We start from the raw sequence: 22,153 nt of genomic DNA on the forward strand, positions 1-22,153 counted from the left end.
GATTTTTCTGTTGTTACCCTGAGTTACTAATTACAAGCCAGCTAGTTCTATCCATCTTCATTGACTATTTGAACTGTTGCTGTATCAATGATTCTCCTACTGTTACCCTGCGTTACCAACCCGTTGTTTCAAGCTCCACCATTTATCTGTCTACACTCATTTGGGAGGCCGCTACCTGCGGGATAGGAGCAGCGAAGCCTATACCTCCTTGCGGGGATCACTGGCGAAAACCCCCTACCCGCTAGACTCCACTCTCTTGAGTGAGTACCACTCACTGACAGAGAATAGGGATCCACTAAATATTCTGCAGAAACGTGATAACCAGATCTTTCAGATTCTGGCTACTCTGTGTATCATCTGCTTCACTAAGAGGCATACCTGTTAGGAACCCCTCCAGCCAATACAACACAACCCGGAGTCTGCTTTGCCAGTCAGGTGTTCACTGGAGTGGTGGGGGCAGACTGACGTGTGTTTACCGGCTGGGGAGAACCCAGGTAAGCGTAGTGGAGTCCAGGCAAGGGTCAAGGGCCGGCAGCAGATAGCAGATCCAGTAAACAGGCCGAAGGTCAGGGTCACAGGCACGGTAGCAAGATCCAAGTTACAGGCTGAAAGGTCAAGGGTCACTGGCAAACAGGCAGATTCAAAGTCCAGGCAGGGGTCATACACGAGAAGTCAATCCACAAATTGTCACCAACAGGAAACAGGAGCAGGCTAGCTGACATGCAACTGAATGCTAAAACCGGGAGGAAGGCTAAGCCCTCCCTGCCTTAAATACAGACTTTGGCCAATCACGGCTTAGCCCTGAACTGCATCACAGGTAGGCTTCACTGGAATTAATTAGCCCGCAGGCTATCTTAGCGCATGCGCCCGGCTGCCTCACTTGCTCTGCGTCCGGCCGTTGCCTTGGCAACGGTCGGGCCCGAGAAACCGGAAGTGACACCCCGGTCGTCATGGAGACGGCCGGGACGTTCACTGCAGCAAGAAGTGAGTCGCGGCGGTGCCCGAGGCCGCCGCGGCTAATGACAATACCTGTCACTCACCGGACTGTGAGTGCTTCTTCCCGGACATTTAGGAACCGTGGCCGTCCTCCATCCTGAGGGACTGCGCATGCGCAGCCCTTTCTATACCTCCAGTGTATGTTCCTTTAACTTAATTGGCAGATCAGGCAACCTCCCTATATTAAGCACCTGTGGTCAACACCACGTTGCCTGATCTTGGAGTCTCATTCCCCATGAGTCTCTGAAGGTGTTCCTGTGTTTCCTTGTTTATTCAGCCCTGCTGATTCCTGTGGTTTCCAAACCACTTCTACCTCTGTGGTTTCCAAACCACTTCTGCTACTGTGGTTCCCATACCACTTCTACCATCTACTGAATCATCGTGACTGTGAGCTGATTCCTATCCGCTGCCTCCGTGCACTACAGTCTTCTAATCACTTCAACTCTACCATGTATCATTGGGACTGTTAGCTGATGCCTATCCGCTGCCTCCGTGCATTACAGGCTTCAACCACATCCACTCACCTGTTCATGATTGTGACTGCCAGCTGATTCCTATCCGCTGCCTCCGTGCACTACAGGCTTCAACCTGCAACTCGTCTGTGTTTCATCATCGTGACTGCTAGCTGATTCCTATCCGCTGCCTCCGTGCACTACAGTCTTCAACCTGCAACTCGTCTGTGTTTCATCATCGTGACTGCTAGCTGATTCCTATCCGCTGCCTCCGTGCACTACAGTCTTCAACCTGCAACCCGTCTGTGTTTCATCGTGACTGTTTGGCTGATTCCTATCCGCTGCCTCTGTGCGCTTCAGTCTTCAGTCCTTGTCAACGCTCCCGTGTTTTCTTGAGTCTGCCTCCACTATTGCTACCCGCTATTCTCCGTGATCAACAGTGCCTGTTCAACTCTGCTCTCCCGTGTCCCATCGTTACTGCACCTGCTGGTTGCTATTGGCTACCTCCGTGTTCCCGCAGAGACCCGCTGCTGCTACTCCTCAGCACTACTCATCCATCTACTGCTGATCCGCTCTCCACGCTTTCCTGTGTTCCCTGCTGGTCTACCTTCCCGTGCGCTGCACCTACTAGACCACCGCTTCACCCATCCAGGGACTTCGCATCCTGCCGGCCTCCTGCCGTTCAGGTATCTCTGCACTCCTGTCTGACTGCCTCCTGAACCACGGTATGCATACTTCTCATTGACTGTGCTGTGTATTGCATACCTTGCTGGACTGTGTTGGTTCTCCTCTGGAGTGTGCTATCCGCTGAGTCTATTGCCATCATTGACTGTGTTATCTTATGCTGGACTACTTCAAGAGACTTTCTATATTGGCAGTATTGTTCAGTCATTTATACATTTATATCGTGCATATTACTGTGGATCAAAGTCAAGGTGCCCGTGTATATATTGTGTTGCAGTCTCTCCCCGTGCACCTCCTCACATATATATTCAGTAGTACAACTTGCTAGTGGCAGACCACTGACTCCTGTTTACAGTTTCACCTGTTCCAGTATCCTCTCACATAGCAGTGGTACAACTTGCTAACGCAGACCACTGACTCCCCGGATATCTCCACCTGGATTCCATTCCTTCACTCAGACAGCGGTACAACTTGCTATCCGCAGACCGCTGACTCTCATCACCTCCTCGTTTCTGTTGGACATTCCTCCTCACTATAGCAGTGGTACAACTTGCTACCGCAGACCACTGACTACCTTCACGTGTCCTTTGTCCATACAGTTCCTCGTGTATTACTACCTCCATATTGCCAGTGCTGCTAGTCATAGACTTTCCTGAGCATCTCATCATCTGCTATTTCCTGTTCCGTGATCACCCTGCTACCAGAGTACCATATTACCACCTATACTGCTCTGCTAAGCCTATCACCTGGTGATCCCTGGGTAAAGACTCCTAGTGCCCGTGACAGTAAGATCAGGCCATGACAGACCCAGATACGGAACCTACTGCTAAAGAGATGCTGCAGCATCTGGTCAGCCGTGTGGAGCAACAGGATGCTCGCCAACAGCTGTTACTTCAATGTTACCAATCGTTAACCTCCCAAGGAACATCTGGACAGACTGTTACAGCTAATATTGAAGCTCCTGTGCTTTCCTCCGTTTCCCCAGTGCCATCCCAGGTGTCTACAGCTCCTACGCTTCACCTGCCTACTCCGTCAAAATATGACGGGGACCCCAAAACTTGTAGAGGTTTCCTTAACCAATGTTCAGTCCATTTTGAACTCCAACCTCAAAATTTTTCTACCCATCGTTCCAGAGTGGCCTATCTTATCTCATTGTTTTCTGGACAAGCCCTGGCTTGGGCCTCCCCTCTGTGGGAAAGAAACGATCCAATTCTACAAGATAGCGCCAAATTCATTTCCACGTTCCGAAGTGTGTTCGATGAACCAGGTCGTGTGACCTCCGCTGCTTCCAGCATTCTTCGTTTGCGACAAGGCTCCCATACAGTAGGACAGTATGTCATTCAATTTAGGATCTTAGCCTCTGAACTTCAGTGGAACACTGAAGCATTAGTTGCCGCCTTCTGGCAGGGGCTCTCCGATAAAATTAAAGATGCACTGACTACCCAAGAGCTTCCTTCGTCACTAGAAGATTTGATCTCTCTTTGCCATCGTGTAGACATGAGATTTCGTGAAAGAGAATCTGAGAAAACAACTTCTGCTAAAGCACCTCTTCGTTTAAACCCTCAATTTCGTCCAGTTTCACCTTCTGTGATTCCCATGGAGATAGGACGTTCCAAATTATCTTTAGAAGAGAGGAAACGAAGAGTAAAGAATAGACTCTGTATCTATTGTGCTGATTCCACACATATGCTCAGTTCTTGCCCTAAGAAATCGGGAAATGCCAGGCCCTAACTAGTTCTGGAGAGGTGAAGTTAGGGTCCCTGGAGTCCTCTCCATTGTCTATGAAATCTAAAGTCTGCGCTTTCGATGTTACGATTTCCTTTGCTACCAAATCCTTTGAGTCACAGGCATTGATTGATTCCGGAGCAGCAGGAAATTTCATTTCTAAATCACTAGTGAATCAATGGTCCCTACCAGTGATCACTTTAAAAACACCCATTACTGTGACGGCTATAGATGGATCACGTCTCATCAATGGTCTCATCACCCAGAGTACGTCTCCAGTAACCCTTCAGATTGGTGTACTACACCATGAAGAAATTTCGTTTTTAATTCTTCCAGTTACGACAAGTCCGATTGTCTTAGGCCTTCCATGGCTTCAATGTCACTCTCCCCAGATTGACTGGCGCACCCCTCAAGTTACGTCTTGGGGGTCTGAATGTCACCATCGTTGTCTCTCTCAAGTTATTCCTCTTAAAGTACAGCAATCTTCCATCTCATCTTCCTCCCCGGGACTCCCTCCTCAGTATGCTTCATTTGCCGATGTGTTTGATAAAGCTCAGTCTGAACGTCTTCCTCCTCATCGTTCTTGGGATTGTCCGATCGACCTTCTACCTGGCAAGACTCCTCCCAGGGGTCGGGTCTATCCTCTCTCGTTACCTGAAACTCAAGCCACATCTGAGTACATACAGGAGAACCTCCAGCGTGGGTTCATTCGACCTTCCACCTCTCCCGCTGGAGCTGGGTTCTTCTTCGTCAAAAAGAAGGATGGATCATTACGCCCTTGTATAGATTTTCGTGGACTCAACGCCATTACTATCAAGAATCGGTATCCCATTCCGCTGATCACTGAGCTATTTGATCGCATCAAGGGAGCTCGGATATTTACTAAGTTGGATCTTCGTGGTGCCTACAATTTAATTAGAATCCGTTCCGGTGACGAATGGAAGACCGCGTTTAACACCAGAGATGGGCATTACGAATATTTAGTAATGCCCTTCGGGCTGTGTAATGCCCCCGCGGTTTTCCAGGGTTTCATCAATGAGATCTTTCGGGACTTATTATATGTATGTGTCGTTGTCTACCTGGACGACATATTGATCTTCTCACAGGACCTGCCTTCTCATCACCAACATGTGGCAGAGGTCCTCTCCAGACTACGGAAAAACTCGTTGTTCTGTAAATTGGAAAAATGTTCATTCGAGTTACCCCAGATTCCATTCTTGGGGTATATAGTTTCCGGAGTTGGCCTGAAGATGGATCCAGACAAAGTAAATGCTGTACTACATTGGCCTCAGCCAACTACTCTTCGTGCCATCCAGCGTTTTTTAGGTTTTGCCAATTACTATAGACGCTTCATTCAAGACTTTTCATCCATTGCATCTCCCATTGTGGCCTTAACTCGGAAAGGGGCTAATACTAAGCAATGGTCATCTGAGGCTCTCCAAGCCTTTCAAATCCTCAAAGAGTCCTTCTCGTCTGCTCCCATTCTGCGACAACCTGATGTGACACTCCCCTTCTTCCTAGAAGTAGATGCCTCTAATGTGGGCTTAGGAGCTATTCTCTCCCAACGCTCGGAGCAACAAAAATTACATCCTTGTGCCTTCTACTCTCGGGGTCTTCTGCCCGCAGAGAAAAACTATACTATCGGGGACAAGGAGTTGCTGGCCATCAAAGCTGCATTAGAGGAATGGAGATACTTGTTGGAAGGAGCTCGCCATCCGGTGACGATCTTCACGGATCATAAGAACTTGTCATATTTGCAATCTGCTCAATGCTTGAACCCTCGTCAAGCAAGATGGTCTCTTTTCTTTTCCCGTTTTGAATTAATTATAACCTTCAAACCAGCCGCTAAGAACAAGAAAGCTGACGCTCTATCTCGAGCTTTTGTGACGTCCTCTGATGTAGAAGAGGTTCCCAACCATGCTATTCTAGACCCCAAATGTATTTCTCTGGCTGCTTCATCCACCAAAATGCTACCATTTGGGAAGACCCTTGTGCCTCCTACTCTGAGGAGGAAAATCCTTTCGTGGTTCCATGCCTCTCGTTTTTCTGGACACGCCGGTGAACACAAGACCTTTGAGATTCTCTCTCGTAGTTACTGGTGGCCTTCAATGAGGAGAGACGTCAAAGAGTTTATTGCTTCCTGTGATTTATGTTCTCAGTTCAAATCCTCCCGCAGAACTCCAGCAGGGTTGCTGCGACCACTACCCATTCCGTCCAAGCCTTGGACCCATATTAGTATGGATTTCGTTACTGATTTGCCACCAAGTAAGAATCACAATACTATTTGGGTAGTGGTAGACAGATTTTCGAAGATGGCCCATTTCGTCCCTCTGTCCGGTTTACCTTCCTCGTCTACTCTGGCTGAACATTTCATTAAAGAAATCTTCCGTATCCATGGATGTCCGTCTGAGATTGTGTCGGATAGAGGAGTACAATTCGTTTCCAGATTCTGGCGGGCCCTTTGTAAAACCTTGGGCATACGATTAGCACTCTCATCTTCTTACCATCCGCAATCTAACGGACAAACGGAACGAGTCAATCAAGATCTTGAGACCTTTATTAGGATGTTCTCTTCAGCCAACCAAGACAACTGGGTAGAATTGCTTCCTTGGGCTGAATTCGCCCATAACAACATGTACCATGAGTCATCATCCAAAACTCCATTCTTTGTGGTCTACGGTCACCATCCGTCTTTTCCGGAATTTCCTGCCCTCCCGCCCACCCAAGTTCCTGCTGTGGAGACTGCTTGTCAGACCTTCAAAAATATCTGGTCTCAGGTCAAAACCTGTTTAAAGAAGACATCTAACAAATATAAGTCTTTCGCAGATAAGAAGAGGCGGGCTATTCCACCACTAAAAATTGGAGATCGTGTCTGGTTATCCACCAAAAATATTCGTTTGAAGGTTCCATCTATGAAATTCGCCCCTCGTTTTATTGGTCCATATAGGATCATTCAAGTTATCAATCCAGTATGTGTTAAACTTCTTCTTCCTAAGAATCTTCGGATCTCCAATGCCTTCCATGTGTCCTTGCTCAAACCTCTCATCATCAACCGTTTCTCGACTCCTCCCTCAGCACCGCAGCCAGTTCAAGTTCATCAGGAGGAGGATTTCGAGATTACTGAGGTATTGGATGCAAAAATTTCGCGAGGAGTCCTCCGTTTCCTCGTTCATTGGAAGGGCTTCGGTCCTGAAGAGCGTTCATGGATCAAAGCTGAAGATCTTAATGCTCCTGCCCTTCTGAAGAAGTTTTATTCCAAAAATCCGGACAAGCCCGGTTCCAGGCGTTCTGTGCCCACCTTTAAAAGGGGGGGTACTGTCACTCACCGGACTGTGAGTGCTTCTTCCCGGACATTTAGGAACCGTGGCCGTCCTCCATCCTGAGGGACTGCGCATGCGCAGCCCTTTCTATACCTCCAGTGTATGTTCCTTTAACTTAATTGGCAGATCAGGCAACCTCCCTATATTAAGCACCTGTGGTCAACACCACGTTGCCTGATCTTGGAGTCTCATTCCCCATGAGTCTCTGAAGGTGTTCCTGTGTTTCCTTGTTTATTCAGCCCTGCTGATTCCTGTGGTTTCCAAACCACTTCTACCTCTGTGGTTTCCAAACCACTTCTGCTACTGTGGTTCCCATACCACTTCTACCATCTACTGAATCATCGTGACTGTGAGCTGATTCCTATCCGCTGCCTCCGTGCACTACAGTCTTCTAATCACTTCAACTCTACCATGTATCATTGGGACTGTTAGCTGATGCCTATCCGCTGCCTCCGTGCATTACAGGCTTCAACCACATCCACTCACCTGTTCATGATTGTGACTGCCAGCTGATTCCTATCCGCTGCCTCCGTGCACTACAGGCTTCAACCTGCAACTCGTCTGTGTTTCATCATCGTGACTGCTAGCTGATTCCTATCCGCTGCCTCCGTGCACTACAGTCTTCAACCTGCAACTCGTCTGTGTTTCATCATCGTGACTGCTAGCTGATTCCTATCCGCTGCCTCCGTGCACTACAGTCTTCAACCTGCAACCCGTCTGTGTTTCATCGTGACTGTTTGGCTGATTCCTATCCGCTGCCTCTGTGCGCTTCAGTCTTCAGTCCTTGTCAACGCTCCCGTGTTTTCTTGAGTCTGCCTCCACTATTGCTACCCGCTATTCTCCGTGATCAACAGTGCCTGTTCAACTCTGCTCTCCCGTGTCCCATCGTTACTGCACCTGCTGGTTGCTATTGGCTACCTCCGTGTTCCCGCAGAGACCCGCTGCTGCTACTCCTCAGCACTACTCATCCATCTACTGCTGATCCGCTCTCCACGCTTTCCTGTGTTCCCTGCTGGTCTACCTTCCCGTGCGCTGCACCTACTAGACCACCGCTTCACCCATCCAGGGACTTCGCATCCTGCCGGCCTCCTGCCGTTCAGGTATCTCTGCACTCCTGTCTGACTGCCTCCTGAACCACGGTATGCATACTTCTCATTGACTGTGCTGTGTATTGCATACCTTGCTGGACTGTGTTGGTTCTCCTCTGGAGTGTGCTATCCGCTGAGTCTATTGCCATCATTGACTGTGTTATCTTATGCTGGACTACTTCAAGAGACTTTCTATATTGGCAGTATTGTTCAGTCATTTATACATTTATATCGTGCATATTACTGTGGATCAAAGTCAAGGTGCCCGTGTATATATTGTGTTGCAGTCTCTCCCCGTGCACCTCCTCACATATATATTCAGTAGTACAACTTGCTAGTGGCAGACCACTGACTCCTGTTTACAGTTTCACCTGTTCCAGTATCCTCTCACATAGCAGTGGTACAACTTGCTAACGCAGACCACTGACTCCCCGGATATCTCCACCTGGATTCCATTCCTTCACTCAGACAGCGGTACAACTTGCTATCCGCAGACCGCTGACTCTCATCACCTCCTCGTTTCTGTTGGACATTCCTCCTCACTATAGCAGTGGTACAACTTGCTACCGCAGACCACTGACTACCTTCACGTGTCCTTTGTCCATACAGTTCCTCGTGTATTACTACCTCCATATTGCCAGTGCTGCTAGTCATAGACTTTCCTGAGCATCTCATCATCTGCTATTTCCTGTTCCGTGATCACCCTGCTACCAGAGTACCATATTACCACCTATACTGCTCTGCTAAGCCTATCACCTGGTGATCCCTGGGTAAAGACTCCTAGTGCCCGTGACAATACCGCTGACAACCTGTTTGAAAAACTAAAGGATGTCATTGTAACATGACTTATCCTGCTTGGACTCTTCTGAGAATATGTGATTTCTAATAACGCCACCAATATTGTTAGAGCATTACATTCCGTGTTTTGCTCCAACAATCAACTTGGTGGTACAGAGTTTTTTAAAAAATGACAGGGACATGCAGGAGATGCTGTTTGTGTCCTGAATTATTTCGGTCATTTTCAGCATTCTGCAACAGCATGTAGGAGAATGCAGCAGCTGCAAGAAGAATGGAATTTGAGGGGGAATGTACTTTAGTCCAGCACAGTGGAGGATACTTTCCGTGTTGTGCAAGGTGCTGAAACCACTCGAAGTAGTCACCTGTGAAGAGAGTGTAGACACTGTTAGCTTGAGTCAAGTGATTCCCCTAATTAGACTTTTTGAAAAGAAACATAGAGAAATTGAAGGATGAAATGAAACAAAGCAATTTTGCTAACTATGTTGGACTTGTAGATCAAGTACTTTATTCACTTTGTCAGGATCCAAGAGTTATCAACATCTAGAAATCGGATCATTACATTTTGGCAACTGTGCTTGATCCTAGGTTTAAGAGCTCTGTCTTCTCTTTCTTTCCAACTGACACAGATCTTAAGAGATGCAATGAGCTTGTGGTCAGCAAGCTGACAGCTCAAGTGGTACACGCCACAATGACCTCTCCTCCTTCAGTTTCTCTGGCAACTGCTCCTAGGAAAAAACATAGCATTCCCAAGACACCCAGTGGTGATGCAGATGAGTCAGCACAACATTTTGACATTTGGTCTGATGTAAAAAAATTGCCCAAAAATCGTGACACCTTTGCCGTAAAATGAACTACAAATTCCACGAGGAAGGCATTACCATCAATTACATCAAACTACACAGACATCTTTGATGGTGGATTCCAGATAGGATGAATAAGTATTGTCTGAGGATGATGTACACACTCATGAGGGTGAGAATGATGACAGTGTAGATTGCAGGTGCTGGAATCTAACTGAGAGAACGGAGCTAGCTGATGCTGGTATGCTTGCTAATATTTTGGGTAGAATGGCACTTTGCCAATTTTACGTTTTTCTACAATAAACTTTCACCTTTATTTACCTTATTAGAGAGGTTTCTTTTTCTTTTCAAAGGAAAATGCTTTTTTTTTTTTACATTTTTGTTTCCCTGACTTAAAACTACTATGCACTTGAACATAGTCTTTAGCACATGACGTAGAGGGATTAGTATCATCATGACTGAGACTGGGGAGTGACAAGAACAATGTAACTAAAGATTGGAGAGTGACAAGAACACTGCCAGCCCTCATGTTTCTGTATGAGCAATCACAGAGAGCAATGTGACTGGAGAATGACAAGGACACAGCCACCCCTCCTGTTTCTGTATGAGCTATGTAATAGTACAATGTGACTGTAGACTTTTAAGAACACTGCAAGCTCTATTATTTCTCTTTCAGGACTGACAATGAGCAATGGCACATAGACTGTAGACTGGCAAGAATACTGGTACCTCTCCTTTTTCTGTGTGAGCTATAATAAAACAGTACAATGTGGCTGGAGACTTTTAAGAACACTGTCAGCCCTATTATTTGAATTTCTGTTTCAGCACTGAACACTGCCACCTTTCCTGTTTCTGAGTGAGCTATGGCACAGTAGAATGTCACTGGAGACTTTTAAGAACACCGTCAGCCTTATTATTAGAATTTCTGTTTCAGCACTGAACACTGCCACCTCTCATGGCGCTGGGTCTCCGTGGAGGGTGGTATTTATAGAATCCAAAACTCACGAGATCCGACGACGTTGCGATGATGTTTTGCCTCGTTTTCAGTTCTGAGGGCTCGCGAAAGTACCGAGCTGGTTTTGCTCGGTACTCTGAATGACTATGTTCGGGTGGGCTTGGTTTCCCAAAAACCGAGCCCAAGCATCTCTAGAACTAACTAGTATTTAGTGCAGAAAAATAGTGTGCTTTTGCTGTATGTCTATTAGCAGCAGAACCGAAAAAAAAAAAATTATTTTAAAATTGTAAGTTTTTCTAGTGAAAGCAATTTTGTGTGTAGCAGTGACATCTATGTTAAGTGTTAATAAAACCTGGGTGTTTCTGTGCGAGGGCCAGCAGCAGAACCCCTCCAAAAACTACTATATTCTAAACTTTTTTGTATATTTCAATACTTGTGAAGTTGTTTATGGTCATTCAGTGACCGAATGTAGAAAATTGCAGCAGATGCAAAAAAAAGTCGTTTGCCATGGCACCAACTGAAGCAACAATATGCAAACACTAAATTTGGAACATTAGAAAGCATGCATCATGGAGAGTGAAGAGTCAGTGATGTCATTAGATGGACAGAGGCATCAGTAGATATTAAGACAAACAGATACCCAATTGTAAATTTTGATAATGATAGACGAAGGTGACCTGCACCCATACTAAAAAATTTCAAAGACTACGCACACAATTAATTTTGAACATAATAGGAAATCCATTAGAGACACTAATGCTACAGAAACAGGCTGAGGTCATTGAATGGATTGTGGTATGAATGGAGTTAGACATTTATAAAAAAAAATATATGAAAGTGGCCTGCACCCATACTAAAAATTCAAAGACTAGTAATATGCAATCCTCGATGGGCAGAGCATTTATCAGAAGCCAAGAGTGGTACTTTCAAATACCTTGTTTTACTTATAAGTGTTTGCTTATGCTACAAGTAATGTAGATCAGTGTCGTAATACTGTCCTTGTGAAACAAACATCATATATTTTTGCCATTTATCATATATATCTACATCCCATTGCTAGGTATATCTACAGAGTAATTTCCAGCTTGAGATTGAAGCTCTAGGCTTCTTTTCATGCAGTTTCCTCCTTCACTCAGACAGCAAAGACCTGCTGTTACCTGTAGTTCTACTCAGAAAATAGTAATTATAAAAGCTAACACTGTTGAAATTGAACTTTATTAAAAATAAACAAACCCCAAATCACTCATTTCTATCATTATTTTACCCCTAAATCTTGCTGAGAATAAGTTGCACGCCCCTGATTTGCCTCTGCAGTTATCGGAGGCAACAAGTGCAACTTGTGCTACACTCAGATTTCAGCGCCGGCTTTTTGCTCGCGGCTCCCTGAAATCCTGGTTAAATTTACCGTAATGACGGTAGTATATTTATTGCGGCACTGTTCTGCGGGGAATTGAATTCCCCCGTAGAGTACAATTATTTAGCAACAATGCAAAAAAATCAAAGTGCTTAAAAAAAATTATGCGCTTCAAAAACATATTTAGCACCAAAATCCTACTAATTATTAAGGATGTGCACCGGCGACTTTTGGTGTCTCGTGTTTTGTGTTTTGGATTCGGATTTTCTTGAGGTTTTGGGTTCGGATTTGTTTCGCAAAACACCTGCCGAAAGGTTTTGGTTCGGATTTAAGGTTTTGGATTCGGATTTTTTTTTAAAAAAGCATAAAAAGTTCAAAAATCAAGTTTTTGGGCTTATTTTCACTCCTATGCTATTATTAACCTCAATAACATTCAATAACAATCATTTCCACTAATTTACAGTGTATTCTGAACACCTCACAATATTGTTATTAGTCCAAAACGTTGCAACGAGGTATCTTTGTGGACTGCGTAGTGGAGTGGTCCCCACAATATAATAAGAAAACCATCAACTGGTCTTAATTACACCAAAAATTGTACCTGGACTGCGTAGAGGAGTGGTCACCACAATATAATAAAAAAACCATCAACTGGTCTGAATCGCACCAAAAAATGTACCTGGACTGCGTAGAGGAGTGGTCACCACAATATAATTTAAAAACCCTCAACTGGCCTGAATCACACCAAAAAATTTATCTGGACTGCGTAGAGGAGTGGTCCCTACAATATAATTAAAAAACCCTCCACGGGTCTGAATTCCAAAAAAAAAGTTTATGGACTGCGTAGTGGGGTGGCCCCGGTACACAATTTTTTACCGGGGCCACAATATAATTAAAAAACCCTCCACGGGTCTGAATTCCACCAAAAAAGTTTATGGACTGCATAGTGTAGTGTTCCCCACAATATTATATAAAAATTTTGCAGCAACAGTCAACGTTGTTTAATATCTGATACACCTCTATCTGGACTGCATAGTGGAGTGGCCCCGGTACTAAATTTGGTACCGGGGCCACAATACCTCCTCCAACTTCCAAGTGTAGTGTTTATAACATATAAACACTACAGTAATTCTAGCACGTCAATACCTCTTGTTTTAAATAATGACAGGGCATTTTACTTTTGGTTTAATTTTTTGAATTTGTTGACATTTTGTATTACTTTTTGAACATGGCAAACGACTGTTGAATGGTCACATAATGCCAAAAAAAGAGTTGCAAGATGGAATTGTCTTTGGGCCCTCTCATCCACCCTTATGTTGTTGAAATAGGACATGCACAATATAACAAACCAATCATTTCAGCGACAGGGCCTACCAAACAACTTTGGCTGAAATGATTGATTTGTTTGGGCCCCCACACCAAAAAAACAATTCATCTCTCCCTGTAGAAACTAAACAGGCTCTACTGAGGAAAGATGTTGTCCTCATCCTCAACCTCTGATTCCTCTCCCCCTACAGTGTGTACTTCCTCCTCCTCACACATTATCAATTCGTCCCCGCTGGACTCCACAACCACAGGTCCCTCTGTAGTATCTGGAGGGCAGTGCTGTACTTCATTGAGGAATTGATTATTCATTTTTATAAACATCATTTTTTCAACGTTGTGAGGAAGCAACCTCCTTCGCCGTTCACTGACCAGGTTCCCCGCTGCACCAAAAACTCTTTCCGAGTACACACTGGAGGGGGGACAACTCAGGTAAAATAGAGCCAGTTTGTACAGGGGCTTCCAAACTGCCTTTTTGTTCCTGCCAGTAACAATATGGACTGTCTGACATGTCTATTTGGATGGTGTCAGCAAAATAATCCTCCACCATTTTTTCAATTGTGACAGCATCCAATGCAGCGACAGTAGACATGTCTGCAATGGTTGGCAGGTCCTTCAGTCCGGACCAGATGTTATCAGCATCCCCGCCAGCGGCTCTTTTAGGAAAACTGAGCTTTTTCCTCGCAGCCATAGATGTGGAAGAAAATGAGGGTGGAGCTGTTGGCATGTCACGGTACTCTTCAGAGGACAATCTCCTGACCAGCAGGTCTTTGCACCGCTGTAGACAGATGGCGGACACCGGGCGCACGTCTAACACCAACATTGCAGTTACAGCCGCAGTTATACGCTTTGCAATAGGGTGACTACTATCGTATTTTGTGGTCATGGCAAACGACTTGTCACGGGCACAAGGAGTTGCTTACCCGAGTTTCACCAGATGGAACTCTGCTAGAGAGGAGGGGTTATGGCACGCACCTCAAAGCAGGCAGGTGAATGATTGGAGCGACACAACAGCAGGAGAGTAGAGATAGTCTGAGGAAGTCAGTGACTTGCAGCTATGGTTAGAGGAAAGTCAGCGACTTGGAGCAGTAAACTGGAGGCTGAAGATAATGTAGACACGAGGAGTGGACTTGGATAGGTGATGGTAGGTAGAGGAGGAGTCAGTGGTCTGCGTACAGCAAGTTGTACCACTGCAGTGATGGGAAGAATAGTACTGGTGCAGGTAGGAAGCAGGGTAGTCGGTGGTCTGCGTTCAGCAAGTTGTACCACCGCTATGGTGAGGAGTCTGGTCCAGGTGTAGGTAGGTAATAGGAGAGTCAGTGGTCTGCGTATAGCAAGTTGTACCTCCGCTGTGATAGGAGGACTTGTCCAGGTGCGGGTAGGTAGCAGGGAAGTCAGTGGTCTGCGTGCAGCAAGTTGTACCACTGCTGTGAGAAGGAATGAGGACTTGTCCAGGTGCAGGAGAGTGAAGTTGAAAGGCAAACTGTGGCTGTATGGAAACAGCGCAAGTAGAGCAATGTCTTGTGAGGCAGAGATGGAAGGCACAATGAATAGTCTGTATGGAGTAGATGCCTTGCAGGGAGGAGAAGCTGGTCACAGCAGATATGCACAATAACGCTAAGTAGTAGCGTGAGGAGATATCGTAGCTTGAGTGAAAGCTTGTCCTAAATGAAGCAATGCAGTAACACAGTCTATATGGGTACTTGTACCCTATGCAGCAAACAACAATGGATACAACTGGTATGCGAGCAATAGGCAATAGTCAATAGTCAGTAGAGCATACCCAGTTGTGTAGATCCAGAATCAGCTGAGAAGTGAAGCGTTGTAGCGGTATGGGAACCGCCGCTGAGTTGAGCAGGGAGCAGTGTGGAAGCTGAAGCACGAGTAGAGCTGGAAGCAGTTTGGAAACTGTACACACGAGTAGAGCTGGAAGCAGTTTGGAAACTGTACACACGAGTAGAGCTGGAAGCAGTTTGGAAACTGTACACACGAGTAGAGCTGGAAGCAGTTTGGAAACTGTACACATGAGTAGAGCTGGAAGCAGTTTGGAAACTGCACACAGGAGTAGAGCTGGAAGCAGTTTGGAAACTGCACACAGGAGTAGAGCTGGAAGCAGTTTGGAAACTGCACACAGGAGTAGAGCTGGAAGCAGTTTGGAAACTGCACACAAGAGTAGAGCTGGAAGCAGTTTGGAAACTGCACACAGGAGTAGAGCTGGAAGCAGTTTGGAAACTGCACACAGGAGTAGAGCTGGAAGCAGTTTGGAAACTGCACACAGGAGTAGAGCTGGAAGCAGTTTGTAAACTGCACACAGGAGTAGAGCTTGAAGCAGTTTGGAAACTGCACACAGGAGTAGAGCTGGAAGCAGTTTGAAAACTGCACACACCTATAGAAGTTCACAGGGAGTGAGACTTCAAGATCAGGCCCCTAACTATGGCTGCAGGTGCCTTAAGTAGGGAGGGGTGATTGATCCATCAATCACATTAGTGGTCAGTTGTAGTTGTTAAAGGGACCTGCGCATGCCCAGTGAGACAGGATGGCGGACGGCCGCGGTTCCACACAGGTGTGAGCGGGAAAGATGGAGAACCACGTACCAGAGTGGAGGCACTCACACTCCGGTGAGTGACACGACTGTTGGATGGTCAATTGTTTTGTGAAAGACTTAGCGGTCTTACGACTTCCCCTCTGGGAAGATGACCGACTAACAGCAGCAACAGCAGCAGTGGCAGTAGTAGGCGTACCGCTGCAGGATTCCTCGGATGAATCCCGTATTGAAGAGTACTCAGTCTGGCTGCTGACTTGGGCTGCAGGACTGAATCTGATGGAGATCGTGGAGGAAGTTGACGAGGAGGGTGTTGCTGGTGTGTATCCAACTGGACCAGGGGATTTAGGTGTCCCTGTACCGATGACGGTTCTAGCCCCAGTTCCTGAACTAACCACTGAACTATGAAGGTTATTCAGGTGACGTATAAGGGAGGATGCCCCTAGGTGGGCAAGATCCTTACCCCTGCTTATTTGAGCTTTACATAAGCTACATATGACCATACATTGGTTGTCCGGATTTGGATAAAAATAACTCCAGACCGAAGAGGTGCATTTTTTGGTCTTCTGACCAGGCATGACGATGGGCTTTTTCATCCCATGGACATCAGCTGTTTCTCCCCCTGGTGCCTCATTTTCAATAACCACATCACCATCCTCATCATCAAGTTCCTCCACAGCGCCAGCTACATCATCAATAGCCTCCTCCCGAGCCACCTCTTCCCGTACAGTGATGGGAAGGTCAGGCTTGACAACCACCAACACCCTTGGACTCGCCTTGGGGATTTGTGATAATTTCTCTTTAGAAGGCAGAGTTGTTTGCTGTTTTGTTGCTGACAGCATAACTCTCTTAAATTTTTTGTAGGGGGGGGGAGGAGGAGGAGGGCTAAGATCCGTGGGTGAAGCTGAACCACTAGTCATGAACACGGGCCAGGGCCTAAGCCGTTGCTTGCCACTCCGTGTCGTAAATGGCATATTGGCAACTTTACGTTTCTCCGCAGATCATTTTAAGTTTCTCTTTTTGCTACTTTTACTTAACTTGGGCTATTTGGATTTTACATGCCCTGTACTAGGAGATTGGGCATCGGGCTTGGAAGACGACGTTGATGGCATTTCATCGTCTATGTCATGACTAGTGGCAGCAAGCTTCAGCATTAGGAGGAAGTGGGTCTTGATATTTCCCTACTTTATCCTCCAAATTTTTGGTCTCCATTATATGTAGCACAAGATACTGCAGAATGTGTGAACTTGGTAATATTGCAGTACCAATGGACTTATACTGCTGGATTGGTTTTGCAAATTTTGTTGTAATTACTTTTTTTTTTAATTTTTTTTTTTAATTTTTTTTTATAAGTTTTTTTTAATTTTTTAAACACTTGGGAATAATGGGGAAATAACTATGCCCTTAGAAGCACAGAGCACAGGACACAGCACCACTGGACTGAACAGAACACAGCACAGGACCCAGCAGCACCACTGAACTCAGAAGGACAAAGCACAGGACACAGCACCACTGGACTGATACCGCAGAATGTGTGAACTTTGTAATATTGCAGTACCACTGGACTTATACTGCTGAATGTGTGAACTTGGCAATATTGCAGTACCAATGGGCTTATACTGCAGGATTGGTTTTGCAAATTTTGTTGTAATTTAAATTATTTTTTGTATTTTTTTTTATAACTTTTTTTTAATTTTTTAAACACTTGGGAATATTGGGGAAATAACTATGCCCTTAGAAGCACAGAGCACAGGACACAGCACCACTGGACTGAACAGGACACAGCACAGGACCCAGCAGCACCACTGAACTCAAAATTGACAGAGCACAGCACACAGCACCATTGGACTGATACTGCAGAACACAGCACAGCACAGCACAGAACTAAACAGCACAGCACGAGATCTACCAGGACAGAGGACCACCTAACACACCCTCCCTCTACCCTGATCAATGCCCGAGTGAAGATGGCGGCGACTAGCGGGGAATTTATAGGATCCGAGTATCGCGAGATCCGACAGCGGGATTATGACTCCGAGCCTCGGTTTCAGGTTTTCATTTGGCGCCAATACCCGGATCTGTCTCGGATCCGACTCGGATCGGCAACGTTCGGGTGGGCTCGGATTCACAAAATCCGAGTGCGCTCATCTCTACTAATTATATTGTCTTTAAATTTCAAAACACAGTGGGCTTGATTTATTAAGGAAAGTAAAGCAGAAAAAATGAGTAACTTTGCACTTTGGCAAAACCATGCTGCTTTGAAAGGGGAGGTAAATTTAAAATGTGGGGACAGGTTTATCGTTGGGGTAGGGCATGTCCTAGATCAACTTTAAATTTCAGTGTAAAAATAAAGCTATCAAGTATTTGTGTGCTAAATGAAAAAAAAAACAGCCTGTATTTAACTTATGTGCAAAATAATAAACTAATTTGCACCCCTTGCATTGTAACATGGTTTGCCAAGAGAAAATGTACTCCTTTTTTTGCCTTAGTTTCCTGAATGAATCAGCCCAGTGTGTGTCATTTCAGCTGCTTAAATGCTGGAGTTTTCCTCACTGAAAAAGCAATTTGTTTTGCTCTGTAAATTGTGAATAAAGTTGTGTTTGATCATTAGAACAACCCCAGTTACACATAACATTTTAACTGAACTAATGAGATCCAGGAGTTTCCTGCCCAGAGCTAGCTAACTGTCACCTTTGTACTCAGAAGCAAGGTATGTGTGTAACGTGTATTTGCATGTAAAGTAGTGTTAATCCAGACACTAGCCTCATATTGCAATATAAACAACTGCATGGAATCTTGATTCTGCCACTGTCAATGGACAATTCTGCTAAAACGAATGTATCTTTTACTTTCATTTGACTATTTTTTCCCTGTTACTGGATATTTATTTACTAAATGTTAGTTTTCCAACATGTATCATGTGACTTGCTGTAGCTAATGCATCTCTTTGATGTAATTAAGGGAGTGTTTTAAAGAAATATGTTTGTGCAGCTGATTATAATGCTGCCCTTATAAATATGGCGATTAACATTAAAATTGTTGTAGATATTTACTAGCTATGTTATTTTAATAATTAATCACAGAAAACAAAGTAAGGATAGCATGCGTAACAATAGCCATAGCAGCCCATGTGAGGTCCAGGCCCATTTAAACACATAGTTGGAGACCTCCCGTACTCCTCGGGGTAAATGTATCAAATAGTGATTTTTGCAAATCGCCGATATCCAGCAACTTTTCATTGTAAATTTAAAGCGACAATAGCTTTAAAGGCAAAACTTGCCTTTAAAGTCATTGCCACTTTAAATTTAACTTGCAAAGTCGCCGAATATCAACGATTTGCAAAACTCACAGTTTAAAACATTTACCCCCCCTGGGCCGATAGGCTAACTTCCTAGATCCCCACTGTGCCTCCCGAACTGCTGGCTTTTGCATGCACACATGATGATGCAGCTTCCTGCATCCCCCGCGCCATCACTGGACGCTGATACCTGGGAGTAGGTTTGAATAATCGATGGAGAATAGTAGATGACAGAGTGGAGCGGTGCGGTCTGGTGACAGGAAGTGGATAATGGAGGTGGGGTAGAAGGGATACAGAGGAGAGAAAAGGGCTAAGGAAGAGAGTGGGGGGAGAGATAAATACCGGTATCAGAAAAGGGGAGGGGAGTGAGAGAATCTGTGAGTGAAGGGTAGAAAGAAAGTGGAGGGGGGCAGGTGGTGAGAAGTGTTGGGGCAGAGAGGCCTGATGCTGCCTATGTGTGTGTTTTTGTGTATATATTTTATTTGCTCTATTTATTTACCCCGTTATCACAAGATCAGGGCATCAAGAAAGCACTATTACAAGCAGGGAGGCTCTGCACTCCCTGCCATTTAAATTACCAAGAACCAATCAGAACGCTCCTTACTAGTGAGCCCCTAAATAATGATTGTGTATTATAATCATGATACCGCCGATGAGCAATAAGCAGTCGGGACAGAGAAGACTAAGGGGCACATTTATCATTCATCTGCAAAAATGAAAAATAGTTATCAATCCTTATCGCATGGATAAGGATTGAACTATTTCTCAAATTTATTAAAAACATATCACAGAAACAGCAGTTCCGAAAAACTGCTGTTTTTGTGATAAAAAAAATCACACTTACCCGCCTCTTCGGAACGCGCTGTCAGAATCTCCTCCAGGTGTTCTTTGCTCCTCTTCATTCTTTAATTGCGCATGTGCAGTTCGAAGATCCCTGCTCTGTCTCTGCAACTATCGTTGCAGAGACAGAGCGGTGAGTGACAGGGAGGGATCATGTGATCCCTCCACACATGCGCTGTCCAGCTCTGCTCTTCGGAGCAGAGCTGACAGCAATGGATTTGTTCAATTATGATAATATACGCCAGCTTCATTATCAAGACAAGTTTCCGAAAAAAATGTTTTTTCGGAACTTGTTAGATTGTGAGTGGGAGCAGTCACCATACTGTTGTATGCTGACTGCTCCCAAAAACGAAGAGGAGTGCAAAGCAGCAGATATCCATGATATCTGCTGCGATGCACCTTTCATAAATATCCGGAGGACACTGTGGGGCCTTAATTTCACGGTAAGTGCACGATAGTGCACTACCGTGCTTTCTTAAATATGCCCCTAAGGCTTCCTGCTAGCAATTCGCAGCCGATCTGAGCTATGCATTCCTAACAATAACCCATACTTGCCAACATTTACTATTTCTCTTCCGGGTGCTGCAAGGGGGAGGTGGGCGTGTAGGGGGCGGGCCCCCGAAAATCGCGTCATTTTAGCTCCGCCCCCGTGACGTAATGACGCAAATCGCGTCATTTTACAGCGGGGGCGGGGCCAAATGCCGCGATTCCCGGTGAATCGCGGCGTTTGAACCGAATCAGGGAGATTGCCACACTCTCCCGGGAGTCCGGGAGACTCTCGCGAAATGCGGGAGTCTCCCGGACATTTCGGGAGAGTTGGCAAGTATGCAATAACCATGTATAACTAAGTCCCAGTCATGGTTATCTTTGTACTATCTTTGTACCATGACTATAGCTCCAAGATCTAAACTATCCCTTGACAGGATAGCAATTGGTTCCTGGAGCTTATTTCCTAAACTGCAAGCATTTGTACCAAAAGAGTTTAAAACCAACCTGCTTTTCCTTCTTTAGGGGAGCAGAGTGATCTACCAACTTGTATTGTTCCCCCTAACTAGTTTAAGTAAACACTAATAAAAGCTCTGTTTACCTACAAGATACAAGCACTCAATTTTGTACAATGTCTAATCCTTCTATATTCTGCTGAGATGACTGAGAAATCAAACAAAATCTACCCAAGCTCCTTTCCTAACAAAAAGCTCTCTGCACTGCTCCAGCCTCATTGTTAATAAATGATTGTTAAATAAATCATTAGGACCAGTATGTACAAAAACTTCTAAAAAACTTCGATGTCTCCACCTTGACTCACGGATTAAGCAATCTTTATAATGCATTAGTTCCTGGCAGACGTAGTCTCTCTATTTCCTTCATTATTAACTCCAGATCAATACCTCTTAAAATAGAATCCACAATGGATTGCAATGGACTTTTCTAGGGGGACATTACCTTTTTCAGAACCATCCACTGGCATTTCACACAACCTGCCGCCTCCACTGGAGTTCCCACTTCACTTTTAAAATACTTAACAGCTGAAATACCTCACTACATATAAACCTCTTAATACTTATTCTAACTTCTTTGAATAATTGACACGAGACATAAATGTGGCAAAACTAAAGTTTATTTTCAACCAAATATGGTGGTGGAGAAAAGAGCAGTCAGAACAACATCCGCCAGGCAACCAGGATTTCCCAGCAATGACCATGGGATATCCTCAAACGGGAGCTGACAACCAAAATACACCCCTGGCGCACATATCTACCTTACCCGGTCCCTCATTCCCGGGCACAGCAGAACTCGCAACCCTTCTGGGCTCAAAAGATTGCAACCAATAGCCGACCCACAGGGATGGTACTAGCACCAAGACTATAGCCAAGTCATCAAAGAGAAGCAGGTTCAGTGTGCCCACTACCGTAATGTGCACCCCAACCACTGGTCATTAACTGCACTGCGCTTTCTGGCGACGCCTGAATCCTCAGGA

The 22,153-nt window shown here is 45.2% G+C and overlaps 1 protein-coding gene across 1 annotated transcript in view; it reads left to right on the forward strand.

Moving 5' to 3' along the window:
- Positions 1-18,648: 18,648 nt before the first annotated feature.
- LOC142143764 (glutathione hydrolase-like YwrD proenzyme) overlaps positions 18,649-22,153 on the forward strand; it is a 78,205-nt gene continuing 74,700 nt past the window's right edge. Inside the window, exon 1 of the mRNA XM_075201894.1 lies at positions 18,649-18,747. The gene's annotated coding sequence lies outside the window, so the exon portion shown is untranslated. The remainder of the gene's footprint in view (positions 18,748-22,153) is intronic.

The sequence above is a fragment of the Mixophyes fleayi genome, chromosome 3, assembly GCF_038048845.1.
Source record: "Mixophyes fleayi isolate aMixFle1 chromosome 3, aMixFle1.hap1, whole genome shotgun sequence".
NCBI lineage: Eukaryota > Metazoa > Chordata > Amphibia > Anura > Limnodynastidae > Mixophyes > Mixophyes fleayi.